Source organism: Rattus norvegicus, chromosome 19, assembly GCF_036323735.1.
Source record: "Rattus norvegicus strain BN/NHsdMcwi chromosome 19, GRCr8, whole genome shotgun sequence".
NCBI classification, from domain to species: Eukaryota; Metazoa; Chordata; class Mammalia; order Rodentia; family Muridae; genus Rattus; species Rattus norvegicus.
Window position 1 is genome coordinate 28109350 of NC_086037.1, and position 6849 is coordinate 28116198.

Here is a 6849-nt window from a genome sequence, read left to right on the forward strand (position 1 = left end):
TTACATGATAAAAATAAATATAATCAGCAACAATAAAAAACACAGCATATGAATGATCAAGTGAAACAGCACCTATAAAAACCTATTTCCCAAAATGACGTTGATGGTCATTATCTTTGTGGTTTAATACTAATGCTGTATTGTAAGAAAAACCGAGGCACATGGTTCTCGATTAGGATTATTCTATATTCCTTTGTGAAAGTTGTCATTTTTTCTGCAGCTCCACAGGCATGAGTGTGTGTTACTCAATATCTGGGCAAACAGTCAATAAGGAATGGGTGTTGTAGACTGACATAGATTAGGATGAGCAGAACACATGACAGCATGGATGTAGTATGTCAGTGATTACATCATAAAGTGTGTGTCCATAAAAAAAGTTACATTATCCACACAAAAGACACTATCACCCTGTGTACACCTTAGTGGCTTTAAATTCCCTATTTACTCATGCTGCCTGGACCATGCAAAGATCCATATCCAGCTGTCAGTTCTAAGTCTACAGGAGGGGAAAGGACCCTTGAATAAGATGGTCTTAAGAGTCAAGAGTTACAAATCAATTTTTATTCATAAGGAATACAATTTACAAAAAACAGGCATAAAATGAACAACTAAAATGGTATAAAAATGAAAAACAGTAACAAGAATATATAACTATGATATAACAAAAGAAAACTTCAATGAAAATCATAACCAAAAATATTTCTTAACAGCATTTTCTTAATGAACATTTAGAAACACAGTTGTAGTGCTGTTTATCCTCAAGGACACGAGATGTCAAGGCAGTCCCCTCAGATGTCTCTCAAATGGTGTTGTCGGTATGAGAGAGGAGAAAGACCTCAACGAGACAGGCTGGCATACGGATACATAAATTTAGGGTCTCTATACAATGAGGAAATTAACTGAGAAGAAGAATATTCTCCCCAAAAAAGTCTTTGACTGTTGAGGATTGTCGTCAGCAGGGAACTCCTGACAGAGAAACTCACTCTTCAGGGGGCTGTCTTCCTGGGATCTGTCCTATTCCATGTCTCCTGCAGTTCCTGAGACCTGGGAGGAGAAGGCAGCTATTAAGACACTGATTTGGTGGGGACACGCATACCAGCTGTCAAGTTGCTGCCTTCTGTCCCTTCAGCTGCATTGGATAGACAGCACTGATCTTTTCACTGAAATCATTGCTGATATCTCTGCAGCCTGGGGAAAGTCACCAACAACCCTCACAGTACTGTGGGATAACAAGCTGCTCCTCAAACTTCTACCAGTGAAAACCAAGAACGGGGAAAGGAGAAGAGACCTAACTGGGTTGCAGGAAGAAAGGAGAAGGCCACATGATACTGAGATCAAAGCCAATGACCAGGACTCATTTGCCATTTGCATTTGTTTCTTATCCCTACAAAGTGCTTCCAACCATCACATGACCCCTGTATGACCTTTGTCACACGACCAAGAACTCTTTCAAAACTCTTCATAGCATCCAATCTATGACAGGGAGATGCAGTCATGTGATATGTTATTCCTCTGTCACCATTTCTGGACTGCAGTTACAAAAAGGGCACAGAAGTGTACTTGCCCATAATTCAGTTTCTGAAGAGTGGTTAACATCCCTGAATACTTTGCATAGACAGAGCAATGAATAACTCTATCACATGAGGTGGGTGACTGACTGGGTGTGGGGAGATTAGGAAGATGATAGGGGAAGCAAAGATGTATCCAATAGGCAAATGGTATCAGACATTGTTAATCTGACTCAGCTGCTTGTTCCTACCACATTTTGATGGGTCTGGAGGTTGCTGGTCTTCTCCTGTTCGTCTTCAGCATTCGGGTTCAACTCAAACAAATATCGCTGTAACTCCTTGCTCTCCTGCTTCAATGTGACCAACTTCTACTTCATACATGCCTGGTCCATCAGGAGCCGGCTGTGCAGGTTGCTGGAAACACACTCTGCATAGTAAGATCCTGAAGCCTCTTCCTCCCATTCCAACTGCCAAATCCCACAAAGTCCACCAGGACCCAGATACCCATAAAGACTTCATAGAATACATCTCCATACATGTAAGGCTGCTGCACAAACAGCAAACGGCCAATCCAGGGAAGAATAAATTGTTTCTGTGACCCAAGCACCAATAAGAGTCCATGTCTCTCCAAAAGAACAAGGGATCTACAACTACCCATGAGAGCCCAGTGCATCGGGCAACATCAATTAGTAGGCGGCAAATAACCACAGGAGGACAGTAGAACCAAGGGAGGTCATGCTAACCATGTGGTCCACACATTGAGCTTTGTTAAACCTGGTATGACCCCAGAGGCCCAGGTCGGCCTGATAACACTCTGATGCCTGAATCAGTGTAGTTCTATCCAGAGCCTTCTAAAGATGCATAGACACTGTGGTGATAACTGACAGTCTCTTATGGAACTGAATCTGAGTCCAAAAGACCCACGGCACAGTGATATTTAAACAGCAGAGGAGATGGGCCCAGAGCTACAGGCTCTCCAGTCCAGAACAAAGAGAGGCAGGAATGGATAGTCCACAAGTGATGGGCCCTTCTGACCAGTACTTACCGATAGAAGTTAATCTCCTTCTTGAGCTCCTGAAATTTCTCACGATGTTCAATGTTCTTTGTGTCTAAGTTGTGCAGTAATGACATGACCTCTTTCTCCTTTATCTTCAAGTTTTCATAAAATGGATTTGGCCTGAAGTATGGGCTGGCCCCAGGAAGATAGATCCCAATGAACATCGAGGTTTAGGATTATAGGAACTCAGGCTGTGTCCTGTACTACCCCAACCCTGGAAGGACACTTTCTGAATTCTACATATTTGGATCTTCTTCAGCTTCAGAAACTTGGAATTGTGTGCCCAGGACAACAAAAACTAAGCACCCAGATAAAGGGTCCCCTGGCTCACTTTTTTCAATCAGGAGGGCTGGATCTGCATTCAAACCTGTTATGCTGTCAAGAGACTAGGCCACAGAGCTTACCCAACCACACACACACACACACACACACACACACACACACACTCACACACACACACATCCAGAATCCTCTGATTTCATTTTTCCTGTTTTGACAAGTGGAATGCTACAAGCCGAATAACTAATATTCTAGAGGCAGACAGTACACATAATTCTGGAGATGAGACCAGATATTGCCACAAACTTATAATCTGCCCAAGGCATACAAATGTATAGACAAATGTGACTACACAGGCAAAGAACTGTGCTGTTGAAAGTGGGGCTTCCAAAATAAAGCACTTACACCTCCATGGAACTAATATAAAGGTAAATCCTGAGGTCAAAAAACAGACCCCTAAATTCCAAAGGTGGAGGGATAGAGAAACATATAAAAGTTGTGCATATGCATGCAGAGTTGTGCACACACAGACACACAAACTGGGGCACACCCACAAGAAAAGAAAAGTAAGGTCTCCAGCCCCGAAAAAAAGAACCAAAAAAAAAAAAAAAAGAAAGAAAAAGAAAAGAAAAGTAAACAGACTCAGAGAATGAGAAAGAGAGACAAATATGGAAGGAGCACAATGAGAATCAGTAGAAATGCATGCACCATTACTGTCTCAGAGTGTAAAGCACAGAGACAAGAAGGAGCAGGCCAGAGCCTCAGGCCTTATACTTAAGCATTGATATGAACACTGTGGGACCTGTCACCTAAGGCTGCTGCCAGGAGATGATAGCGTTCAGTCACCTTCCTAGCAAGTACAAACACTCTCCACAAACTCACAGCACCTAGAACCTTGCAAAACTACCACCTGTCAAGGGCTTTCCAATTGTACACTGGGAACTCATGCTCCAGTGACTTTATCCCTGAAATCTTTACTCAGATTGCAAGTTCAGATTTTCAACAGGCAGAATCAGAGAGTCCATTTTCAATCTCACTCCTCAGTAAGGGTCAGGTTCTGAATCTCCTCTCTATGGGAGATGAGGTTTAGAACAAGGTCGTTTGTTTGGAGCAATGCATACCTCTTGCTCATGGATCCACCTGTCACATAAAGGAGGCGATCTGTCAGCTCATTTCTCTCCTTGGTAGTTAGCTCCAGTTCTCTATTCAGCCTCTCCTCTTCCTCATTGGCCTGCACCTTGTTTAGGACATTTTAAGGGGATGACATCTGTCTGCAGGCCTCTGTAGGTAGAAGAACACAAGTGAACCCGCATGGGGCAAATGCATAGAGCATACACAGACCACAGTGAGGTCCAAACAGGAGAACATGCTTGGAAGCCAATGTCACTGCAAGGAGTTTGGTCTATGTGTAAGAGGCATCCTAAGTGGATCACAGTTCCCCCACTACTATATAGAGACCAAGAGATGTAAGCAGCCAGGTGTTCCCCATGCCCGCCCACACAGGCTTACAAGTACCAGAGAGATGCCTTCTCCAGGATTATTATCAGGTACGCAGGCTACAACCTGGTTTCAGGACCCTCACCCCTCTGGTTTCAGAAGTCAGATCATCAATTCAGCATCCACAATGACTTGATTGATCAGGGATACTCAGATATCCTACACTGTTACTCTAGTCCAATAACTTTGCATTAAAAAGTCATGTAGGGGGAGGACATGGTCAACAGACTTATTAATTCCCCCTACTGAAATGACAAATGCCCCAGAAGTGCCAATAGGTTACAGGCTCTTTCTCTACCTGCTCCATATAGTTTAGCTACTGTAGAAAAATATCTGCCACACAAAACCTCTAATATATGAAGGTAAGATTGGCCCCGTCAGCCAGAGGTAGTCAGAGGAGTTCTAAAAATATAAGGTCATGCCAGGAGCACAGTTCTCTCCCTCTTACTACTGTCAGATAGTCACTGAATTTAAAGAAGCAATGAAAGTGAAGTACATTGATGCCCTGTTTAATTCAGAAAAGTTATACCCTCCATGACTACTTATGGTGTTATTATATCTATTTAACATACCGAATGCACTATAAAAGTAAAGACTAGAAGTTCACCCAATAATAGCATAAGCATTGCCATATCCTCCATGTGGTTATGGAGAAACTAATAATGTGAAAACCTTGACTTTCAGGAATTGTGATAATCATGGAATTCAATATCTGTGGAGATGTTCCAGTGGTTGTGGCCCATTGCTATAAAGGCCAGCTGAAGGCCCCCACACTCACCCCTGAGAGGAAGCTCAACATACACTGCCCAGAACTTACTCCACATTCCCCATGTCCTGTGTCCATCATTACCTTTAGGTTTCGTTTGCTTCACTCTAGACTCTTCTCTACCAACATCAACTCTGCCAAAGCGCCTGAGAAGATGGACAAACATTCCTGTGGATATATCCTTTGGACACTAAGAGAAAAAGTAGGGAATTGGTTGTCACAACGATACTGGTGACATCACAGGGATTCCAAGGTCTCTCTAGGAGACAATAGAATGTCCACGAAGGGTCTGCTGATGTCACCGAGAACAGACTTTGCCTCCTTACTAATGTTCTCCCTGTACTGAGCAAAAGCTGATGTGCCCTTTTCAGGAGACTTCCCTGTGTCATAGCCACTGAGCACCACATGCTTCCAAAGCCAAATTTGGCTCTAGGCTTGATTGGAAAAACCTAAGTCATTGCTATGTATCTAAATGAGTGCTTCCTCCCCAATCCCTGCACAGAAATGTTTCATCCTACCTCAAATTCTCCTCAGTCAGCAATATTACCCATTAAAGATTACTGAGAAATCACACCAGTTCCTATAAGTAGCCAAAGAGGTCTCCTGTCTCATCATGTGCAGGTGCATGAAATCACACCCAGAAATAGCCTGTAGGGTAGGTTGCGATGTGGGTGTGTGTTATAGGTACAACCTGAAGCTTTGTGCTTAACATTTAACAGTTGCCACCGGATTCCTTAGGAGAAAGAATTGCATTTATTATGGTCCTGGCAACAATGTGCTGATCTGTTAGCAGAGGAAACTGAAATATTGGATCCACCAGTGAATGCACCCTCAGGCTGAGTGTGGGGCTCTCCTCTCTGCACCTAAGTTACCAAAGCAGTATTGCTTACAGGCCTCTCTAAGCTATAACGTGTGATTTCATCTGAAAAATAAAATAGTCAGCAGATGTGGGGGGGGGAATGCAGCCAAAGGAGTAGGACAAGCCTAGAGACATAACTCAGTGGACAGAGTAAGAAACAAGCATCTTCACTCCTGTTTCATGGATCACCCCACAAAACACAAAAGCATCTATCCTACTTAAAAAAAAAAAAAAACCAAGTTATTTTATTGAATGCATACACTAATACTGTTTACAGTATTGGTAGCAAAGCTCAGATTTTGGGGGCAGATCCATGACTTGAACTATCTTCCTGACAACATATAAAACAATAAATAAATAAGTAAATAAATAAATAAATAAATAAAACAGAAAAATAAAAAACACAAAAAGCACAAGCCTCTCATGTGAAGTTACAGAAGAGTGATCCAGTGGTCACTTCTGACCAGGCCATTTTAGCTATGACAGTGCATATTGACCCTTAATTTGATGGGTCCTATATAAAGCTTTGTGCAATATTGTCATTTTAACCAACCTCATCCAGAACATACATAACAACACAGGATATGATCACAATGTCCTTGCTGTGTCAAGTTATTTTTCTATGTCCTTGATTGTCAGGCATATTACAGCAACAATCTGAGATGGCTGGTAGACTTGGAAGAAAGTGGATATGAAAGATCCCCGTTTCATATCAGTACAGCCGTTTCTTAAGCATGAGAATCTTTTAAGCTGGCCCTCGCTTAGCCCCTAGACGTTAGACAAGAGACCAGAAAGTACAGAAAGCACATTCCCACCCACTCTCTAGGAAGCTGCCGGACCATAAGAACAGAGGGTACAGAACATATTTACTGCAGGGCAATTA

General features: G+C 42.5%; 1 long non-coding RNA gene across 1 annotated transcript; it reads right to left on the reverse strand.

The window, feature by feature from the left end:
- Positions 1-1506: 1506 nt before the first annotated feature.
- Positions 1507-5378, reverse strand: LOC134483584 (uncharacterized). The gene is made up of 4 exons (XR_010060385.1): positions 5192-5378; positions 3966-4125; positions 2554-2697; positions 1507-1922 (listed from the first exon to the last, which is right to left on the reverse strand). It is a non-coding gene; the product is annotated as an uncharacterized LOC134483584 (long non-coding RNA).
- Between the last annotated feature and the right edge of the window lie 1471 nt (positions 5379-6849).